Raw genomic sequence first — 10825 nt, 5'->3', positions numbered from 1 at the left:
CTGCATGTTTTACATTTATTTGCTTATTTATATCATCATTGTTGTCTTTTTTTTCTGTGGGCTTAGAGTTGACTAAATCAAGATTTTGCGCCTTATAAATATTATTAGTAGTAGTAATAGTATTTTATATATATTTATCTTCTTCTTTTTTTTATCTGCTTTTTTTTTCTTCTTCCTCTTCTTTTTTTTCTTTTTTTTCTCTTTTTTAAAATCTTTTTCTTTTTTTTCTTTTTTTTTCTCAAGGCCTGACTAAGCGTGTTGGGTTACGCTGCTGGCCAGGCATCTGCTTGGCCGACTGATGTGGTGTAGCGTATATGGATTTGTCCGAACGCAGTGACTGACGCCTCCTTGAGCTACTGATACTCGGATACTCATACTGTCAGTCACAAGGGAACACCTTTAACAGTCTGTGTATTTGGCTTCTGCACCGGCTGTAGTCTGGAGCAGGAGAAATGTTTGCATTACTTGACAATCTGCTGGTTTCTTATTCTTCTTCAGTCTTTTTTTACTTCCTTTTTTTTTTTTAATTAATTTTTTGTGTGTGCATTCGGAGAGAAAAATGTTAATGGATAGGAGGGTAGGCAGGGGAGGGGAGTTGGGGGAGGGGGGGGGGCGGGGAGGCGGGGGGGAAGAAGCCGCCGTGCAGCAGACATCAGAACTGACGATCACACTGACCCACTGAGCCAGAGCCGGGCAAGGCTTGGTTCGTTTGACGTCAGAGAACCGGCTGGGGAGGTCTGCACACAACTAGCACATACACACACCACACACACACACACACACATGCGCAACCTCGGAGGCGCTTTGTCGATTGCACGGCGTTGTGTTGGTTGCTTGTTTGTTAGCGACGTTCCACTCTCATGTTGTTGTTTTTTTTCTCTCCCTTTAGGTAACCCAATTTCGTCACAGCTCTTTTGATTGTGCGTGCGCGTGTGCACTGGGTTTTGTTTTGTTTTTTTGTTTGTTGTTTTTTTTATGCATGCAGATGGATTGTGTATGCACTGGTACTGATACTCACGAGCGAGTGTGGGGCCAAAATCAGGCATGCACACATTCAAAAGTTTCGTGCAAAATGCCCAAAGCTGACTGACGGACGAGTGCACGTGCGCTCCACTGACACACGCGAACGCACGTGCACACTGCATGTGTTTACCCGCGGCGACGGTGCCACCGGAATCAGTGGCTGAAAACGATCTGTCAGACAATCCAATTAGCACCGGACCGCTAACTGACAACGATGTAAGGACAAACGGGTAACTGAATCCTGTTTCATGGTGCTCAGTTCTGTCGATCCGTCATGATCTCGTTTTGTTGGTGAAACAATCCAGATCTTGCTGACTCCTCTCCCACTGAGCCCCTCAAAACACTCTCTCTCTCTCTCTCTCTCTCTCTCTCTCACACACACAGTTAGATATTTCTCTTTACATTGGCCGAAACGAGCCCCGGCCAAACCCAAGCTACCCCCCACAGAGCTAGGCGGAGAGAAAGATCTAATTACTACCTATAATCTCATTGCCAGAGTTCAGAGTCTCCACTGACTCCACTAGGAAGTATACTGCCGCGAGTGACTAATACTAACAGAACAGCATTTAGTTCTGCAATTTAGCAACAATGGAGAGAAAGAAAAAAAAAAGCTCTACAAATGTATTATCATTATTATTATTACTATTATTATCATGATTATAAACGCTGTGATTTGAGCACCTGTGGATGTCTGCCTGACACAGTTATAACTGATCAAGCTGTTCTTATGAATATTATCATTAGTAGTAGTATTTTTATGTATTTCTCTTTTTTTTCGTTTTTGGTTTTTGGTTTTTTGTTGTTTTTTTGTTGTTGTTTTTTGTTGTTGTTTTCTTTTGTTTGTTTTTGTTTTGTTTTGTTGTTGTTGTTTGTTTTTGGTTGTTTTTGTTTTGTTTTGGGGTTGTTGTTTTATTTTTTGTTTGTTTGTTTTTTTGTTTTTTTGTTTTTTGTTTTGTTTTTTGTTCTGCCGGCTTGGCAGATGTGGTGTAGCGTATATGGATTTGACCGAACGCCTCCTTGAGCTACTGATACTGATACAAGCTGTTCACAGACTGACGGCCCACATTGATAAAAGTTTTCACGCGACAGAACATCAGAGATGTCATTTCGCCTCGGTGATGGCATCTGACCTCAAAATTGATCCTGCTGACACCGAGCAGGTAGTTTATAGTTCGCCGGGCGGGTAGTCAGACTGATGAACGTATGACATTTGACGTAATAAAAACTCATCATGACTTTACCTAATATGGAAGTGTGTGTGTGTGTGTGTGTGTGTGTGTGTGTGTGTGTGTGTGTGTGTGTGTGTACGTCAGTGTGTGTGTGTGTGTGTTTGAGTGCGTGTGTGTGTGTATGTCAGTGTGTGTGTGTGTGTGTACGTGTGTGAGTGTTTGTTTTTGTGTGTGTGTGTGTGTCGGTGTGTGTGTTTGAATGCGTGTGTGTGTGTGTGTGTGTGTGTGTTTTGCCTGCATTTGTTTTTCTACACAACTCTGTTGTTCAACAGCCTACTGTGACAACATAAAACAGAAGTCAGAATAATCTGTTATCTCCAATTAGATAAAGTCATATCAGTATAAAACACATAACGATGAAAGAGAATCACAGTCATTCAGTATGAATACATAACAAAACGCTACGTTTACATAAACCTCACGTATAGTAAGCACAAATCATACATAATACGTAATAATCACAGTTTACAGAACAGGCATAAAATATAGCATCAAAATGAAAGTAACATTGGCATGTGGTTGACAGTAGACTGTTCAAGACTATTCTAAACTGGTATCGGTCAGTGGTTCAAAATCTCTGTCGTAGAGAATGATTACCTGAGCAGTCAATAGCTTCCACTGCTCTTCGGTTCGATATGTTCATTTCGTCATTCAATGGGAGGGTGGCCGCAGAATGGATAAGACGCTCATCTGCCAATACAGAGTCCGTGAGGGACTGGGTTCGAATCCCGCGCTCGCCCTTTCACCTAAGTTTGACTGGAAATCAAATTCATCGTCGCGGATGAGACGATAAACCGAGGTCCCGTGTGCAGCACGCACTTGGCGCGACGCTGGCAACGAAAGTTTTGTCCTTTGGCAAATTTATACAGAAGAAATCACCGGCTTTGATAGGTACACAAATATATATGCATGCACTCAAGGCCTGACAAAGCGCGTTGGGTTATGCTGCTGGTCAGGCATCTGCCTAGCAGATGTGGTGTAGCGTATGTGGATTTGTCCGAACGCAGTTACGACTCCTTGAGAATCTGAAACTGAAACGTCCTTCAAAGGGGGTTGTATCTCTTTGCAGATCCCGGTAACTGATAATTATTATTAATGAATCAGCAGACTGGCCACACATTTGGCTGGATATGTCAGTGCTGCTTGTTAGCCCGATAATGTGAATGTGTAGAGCACAATACTGGGACCAGGAATCTTCCTGCAGTCATCAGCCCCCAAGGTGGGATGGCAGGAACATTTTTTGCAGTCATATGGTTGTATCCCGTTTATGGTGACAGGTTCCAGTTTGCTTTTGTTTTCCCTCTAAGTGTGTGTGTGTGTGTGTGTGTGTGTGTGTGTGTGTGTGTGCGTGTTTGTGTGTGTGTGTGTGTGTGTGTGTGTATTGATCTAATGTCTGTTCACTACAATCATTTTAGACGGGGAGAGTAGGAGGGGCTGTATGTATACGTGTGTGAGCGCACGCCGAATGTGTGTGTGTGTGTGTGTGTGTGTGTGTGTGTGTGTGTGTGTGTGTGTTTTCCTTCTCATTTTTTGTACTGTGTTTTGTTTTTGTTTAGTTTACACTCTCTCTCTCTCTCTCTCTCTCTCTCAACAACATGGAGAGAGAGTTCACTCTCACTTACTCTCTTTCTCACCAACACATACACACACATTCTCTCTCACCCTCATTCACACACACACACACACACACACACACACACAACTTCCCCACCTTCTACGGTGCTCCCCCTCTCTCTCTCTCTCTCTGGCCTTGATGTCGTTGTGTTCTGCCCATTCGGCGTATTGATTGTAGCCAGGTAGAGAGAGACAGACGGTTGTTGTTTCGGTTTTCCCCTCCTGTTTGTGCCTCTGTGCTCTTTTTCGTGTGTGCCTGAAGAGAGTCATCCCATTATATGATTTAATCATTCTGTTTTTTTGCACACACACACACACACACACACACACACACACACACACGCTCCTTCCCTCTCTTCCTGCCCCCTCTCTGCGTACACACACACACACACACACACACACACACACACACACACACATACTAGTACACACACATGCTACAAACACACGCACGAACTCCGAACGAACGCGCGCGTATGCACGCGCACGCACGTAAACATACATACACACGTGCGCACGCACAAAACGATTAATTATACGAAGAGTACAGAGCCTGGCATACATCGATCTAAGGTTGTTGATTGTTTTTTTGCGAGACTCAACTGAGCTAGTGCTGTCGTTTTTGGATGGAAAACAAGTGCGTGCAAGGGGTGAAGGGGGTGTGTAGGGGGAGCTGGTTGGTGGGAGACTGTTCTATTGGCTGGTGGCCTATATGACACTGAGTGCCGTCATTAGATAAACACAATTTTCTGTTATAGAGATTCTTGCGTTTTCTCTCCCAGTCTCTCTCGCTTTGACAATCTGCCCCCCCCCCCCTCTCTCTCTCTCTCTCTCCCTTTCCATCTCGACTGGTGCACTTATTAATTCAAATGCATTCCCCTGCTTTGGAAGTGGTTAGCACGAACAATTGGCTTGTTTGCAAAATTACGCTTTACAAGTCACTTGAAATCAGGCGTAACCTGCTATGCGATATCACAGTTACCCTTCAGACTTTTGAATGTTTGAACAACCTCTCTGTCGAATTTGTTATATTCTAAGCTTTTAGGTAACAGCAATTACAAAAAAAATAAAATACTGTCGTCCAAATGAGTGTTTATTCAAACCAACAAAATGATCTGAAGTTAATTAACTGGGGAGTTGTTTTAGCATCCTAAAGTCTGGGACCTATTTTTACAACAACAACAACTTTCGTGCATATTTCAGATATTACCTTTACTCGATGTAGAGAAGCATTTATTGTAGTCTTCTGTTCTATTTTTAAGATTACTGTATGTAATTTTCATATAGTAATATGTTCAGCCGTCTTTCCAGCATCACTGTGACAAAATCGTCTGCAATGACTCGTTCATTCAGACTGGGCCGATCAGAGAGCCTCTCTTAGGTTCATGACATGGCGTCGTTTTTGTTTTGTTTTTTTAATTAAACCTTACATTCACACTTGGTTACAAGTGTGTATTACGTGTTCCATGTAATTTTTCAGTCACATGCATGCCTGCATTGTAAAACGCACGATTTTGTTTGTTTGTTTGTTTCATTTTTTGTTTTGTTTAATATTATGGTCCCTGAAAATCGGATATTAAAATAGGAAATTACCAAGAACTTAATTAGAATTTAAGCTCATTTTGTTTGCTGAAAACATCATCACACACCTTTGCAGTCTTCTGTATACAAACCGAATCTCTCAAATCGTACTTTTTAGCCAGCATTTAGATTTAATCACAACGTGTGCTCACCCATTTGCAGCCGATATGTGCAAACTACAATACAGCTTCGTTTGGATTCGTACAGCTTTTCTCTCGGTGTTTGTTCGTACTCTCAAGAGTCTGCACACTAAGCTGTTGACTACCTTCTGCAAGAATCTAGATCAGCTTCCGTCTAAACAGAGCCAAAAAAGAACAAACACGTTGTTCACTCGATATTTTTCTCGGCAAAATATCACTGCTCGGTTCACGATCGACTGGTGACGTCATTCATTGTCGTCTGCCACTTAGGCAGGTTAATGGGTCAATAAACAGATTCTTGACGACAAAGCTAACAGTTTTTTCTTTTCTTTTCTTTTTTTTTTCCGTTGGCTTTTTTTTTTTTTTTTTTTTTTTTTCTCTCTCTGATGAAGTAAACAGGGTACAGTGCAAGCCGACAGAGCAGCTAACGTAAGGCGGCACGGCTCCGACAGAGAAAGTGTCGGAACGTGTCATGTCGATCGCGCCGCAAGACACAGATAAGGTTGTCCCGCTTTGACGGCGCTGCTTTCTTTTCACCCTCCTTCAATTAACACCCCCCCCCCCCCCCACCTCCTCCCCCGAGGGGGGCGGGGGGGGGGGGGGTATGGCGGCAATATTCATAATGTATTTGCGATGTCGCTTCGAAAGTATCCAACGTACTCAGTTGGAAAAAAATATATTTATCTCCTATTCTAGATTCATTCATTTCTTGGCCGTAAACAAGCCATTTGTAATGCGGACCTTCAATGTAGAATGTATTCCCATTACGTTGTATAAGCGGAAGGGGGTGGGGGGGTGATAAAGATTGCATATTAGCAGTACACAACTCGATTTGATTAATTGATGCATTTCATTTGGAGCCGGAAAATGTTACGAAAGATGAGCACAAACCTCTCACAAGTATAAGAATGCTCTCTCTCTCTCTCTCTCTCTCTCTCTCTCATTCAAACCATTCATTCATTTATTCATTTCTCTCTCTCTCTGAACGAACTATAAAGCACTTGGCTGTTTATCCCTACAAAGCCTTTAAAAGAGGATGTGCTGATGTAACATAATAATTTTAATACGTTCTGTTATGTTCATGTATCCCCTTCTGAGGGGCCACATACATGGCCCTATGAATAAACCTCTCTCTCTCTCTCTCTCTCTCTGGGGAGAGCAAGTCGCCACAGCGCAGCGTCACTCTAATTTCTTTTCTTTCTTTTTTTTCTGTAAGTATATTGTATACAATAACCATTTCTTTGTAATCTCCATGGAAGGGAATCCGTTTACAAAATGAACATGCAGTGGAAGACTAGGGTTGTGTCGGTCAGGGGTATTCCCGAGGACCACTACGGTAGCCGGACTGGCCTAGCTGGAGATGCGAACACCCCAGTGGACCGCACCCCTTTGACGGGCGCAACAGCCGAGTGGTTAAAGCGTTGGACTGTCAATCTGAGGGTCCCGGGTTCGAATCACGGTGACGGCGCCTGGTGGGTAAAGGGTGGAGATTTTTTACGATCTCCCAGGTCAACATATGTGCAGACCTGCTAGTGCCTGAACCCCCTTCGTGTGTATATGCAAGCAGAAGATCAAATACGCACGTTAAAGATCCTGTAATCCATGTCAGCGTTCGGTGGGTTATGGAAACAAGAACATACCCAGCATGCACACCCCCGAAAACGGAGTATGGCTGCCTACATGGCGGGGTAAAAACGGTCATACACGTAAAAGCCCACTCGTATGCATACGAGTGAACGAGGGAGTTGCAGCCCACGAACGCAGAAGAAGAAGAAGAAGACCGCCCCCCATCTCCCCCATCGATTAACGGGGCATCCCTCGGTAGCCCAGTTAAACTGCGCCCATCAGCAACCTCCCGCAAAACGACAATTTTCATCAACATACTGATGTTGGTCGTCAAGAAGAAGAAATTATTATATCCAGTTTAAGTTTCTCTCTTTCCCGCTGCTTCACCACCACAGTTTAATTAACATTTCAAATAATCCTGATTTATGTCTCGGGGTAGAAAGAAAGGGGTGTGCGATTTATTATAGTGTGCTGCACCGGCATGACATTGTTCGTATTTTGCACTGGGTTGCCGACATGGTTATGTAACGATGATGGCTGCAGCTGGTAAACAATACCTTTATCAATTGATTTCTGACGCTGTACAGTTCGGAAGTGAGTAAAAACATGCTCTCTCTCTCTCTCTCTCTCTCACTCACACACACACACACACACACACACATTCGCATGCACGCATGTATGAGTATGTGTGTGTGTCAGAGTGTGTGTGTGTGTACCTTGTTTATATCTAATTGGGTCTGGCTATGTGTGTGTCTGTGTGCATGCATAAATGTATTATTGAGTCATAACTCTCTCTCTCTCTCTCTCTCTCACACACACACACACACACACACACACACACACACACACATACATACATACAGACACACACATGCGAATGCACACAACACATCAGCTTTGGGCTGTTTACACAGTTTTTATTGATGATACCTCAGGAGAGAGCACATCAAAGCCATCAGTATACATGTACAACACATTGTACGGCAGCATCATACCCATAAACATTAAACAGACTGCAAGCCATCAGTATACATGTACAACACATTGTACGGCAGCATCATACCCATAAACATTAAACAGTCTGCCATTACAAACCTCAGCCATTTCACTTGGAAATCATAGCAAAGTAATACTCATCCGTTTCCATGAAATACACTGAAATATAGCATGCATTACATCTGGAAACAAACAAAGAAACGTAGTACACAGCCTCTGTTTTTAATCAAGTTATCACAAACTCCCAAGGCATTCGCTAAGCCCTATACAAATCACGTTCATTTTACATTAAATGGCTATGTGGTAAAAAAAAAAAAATAAAAAAAAATAGCATGTTACACAATCACAAATATAAACTACTTTGCTGGACCTAGTTCAAATAGGCCTGATTCAAAACATTTTAATAGCTAGAACTTTTCAGCTGACTTTGGTGGTTGAACTTATTTTACTCTTGAGTAGGACTGATATGAATACATGGTTTTTGATTGGAGAATACTGAAATGAAACTACAAGTGCAATTTGGCAATGTCCACGCTACTTTCAAAGGCGCTGATGAACATGTATTTCACAAGAACACACACACACACACACACATCCACACATGTGCGTGCATGCATACATGCACACACAGCACACACACACAAACATACACACACTCTAATCTCATAATCACTGATGAATATGTACTTTGCAAGAACACACACACATGCACTTACATACATACATTCTCTCTCTCTCTCTCTCTCTCTCTCTCTCTCTCTCAAGTTTCTCCATATCACTAATAAATCACTGAATGTTAAGAGGAAAAAATGCATGTGCAAGCCCTAATCACAGCCAAACCAGAAACTCCATTTTCAATGAATAAAGAAAAAAAAAGTATTTGCTTCAATGTTTTTAAGACAAATAATGAAACATAATCAACCGGGTGCAATTACAAAGAGACAGATACCTTTTTGACACACTCTCCGTAGAATGCAAGTCACTGATTATTAAAATCAAGTTCAACAACCTCTTCATCAATGGATATGCTGTGAGAAAAAAAAGCACTGAAAAAATCTGAACCCTTTTTGGCAAAGTCTTGTTCATTTACACTCAAATAAGTTATACTTAAATTCTGAAATCTATTTCTTTATCCATCAAGCTGCTTCATCTTTCTAAGCCACAACATTTTCCAACACTGGTCCATAACTTTGAGTAAAACAAAATGTTTCTTATAAGAATTGTTGCTAAGCCATTTCTGTAAAATATTTTACTCATAAAGTTGGCCAAAATACACATGGAAACTACAGGTTACTTGAGAAGCTTTTATCTTTTCATCACTAACCATATGGGTATCAAAATCAAACAGTTCTAAGTAGTGTAACTTCTCAACAAAACCACCAATCACTTTTAACAAATGATCAACAACAGAAAAGAAGCTATAATTGTTCAGTGCTTTGAATGAAGTTACACATCACTTCAAATACAAAGGTACCAAAGAATACGAAAACTATCTCCCAGATACAAGAAAAAACAACAACAAAAAACCAGTTCATGCTCAAGAAACTCACCAAAGAAATCACCAGTACAATTATAACGAAACCATCAGAGAAATGGATAACAGTCTAGTAATGGTTAGGACAGTCACTGACTAACTGCTGACGTGAATTAAAACCAGAACCCTAATGCAAAACCTCTTTATTCACTGACTGCAACAGCTAAGCGCTACAATCCTGTTCAGTACTTAGACAAGACAAAACAAGACAAGACGAGGAGAGAAAGACTGTTGTCGACACAGAATGAGAAACCAGCAGACAAGGGAGACAAAAACTGCATTTAAATAAACACATACTGAATAATATAAACTGAAGTCCAAATATTTATATAAAAACTGATTGCACTTTTGAATTGTAGGCATATCTTTCCTTTCACAAGCATCATGTCACATCATCAAATAAAATAAAAATACATATTCACCACATGTTTAGCTTCAAACATACAGACTCACCATATATACACATATGGGCATGCATGCACAAACACACATGCGCATATATATACTAATTCACACACACACACACACACACACACACACACCCCATGGTTTTGTTTTGCTGTTGTTTTTCTTACTTCATTTCAAAGAATCACCTTTATCCATACTTTACACTCAGTGTCAACTCACACACTGCAAACTATCACTAAATTCAAGTCTACACATATATCACACATCAATACAAAACAGCACACAATTCCTACTGATACGATCGATTTGGCTACAAGAATTCCTTTCATACATCACACCACTATGTTCGTAACCATAATACAACAGTAATGCACGGGGGTATGTAGTTGTTGGTTTTTTTTCTAATCATCAAGCCATGACAGATTTGTTTAGCTGGTATAAACATTAATGTTTCACCTACCTTTGTTGCTTATATCCCAGCTAACTAAACAGGGTCATTTCAGGGCTTACAACAATATCAATGTTGATCCTACAGAATCTGAAAAAAAAAAATATCTGGAAAAGAAATAAGCCACAAATATGATCATATGAAAATAAATCTAAGACTCATTCCAGATATATATATAGTTCTAAGAATGTGTATCTTCGCAGCATCTGGTCACAACCATGCCCACAAACTTCCCACAGCAATGTCAGCTTTCACATAACAAAAAAAATAGCACATATGTCAACAA

Source organism: Babylonia areolata, chromosome 22, assembly GCF_041734735.1.
Source record: "Babylonia areolata isolate BAREFJ2019XMU chromosome 22, ASM4173473v1, whole genome shotgun sequence".
Classification (NCBI taxonomy): domain Eukaryota; kingdom Metazoa; phylum Mollusca; class Gastropoda; order Neogastropoda; family Buccinidae; genus Babylonia; species Babylonia areolata.
This window is presented reverse-complemented; position numbering follows the sequence as displayed.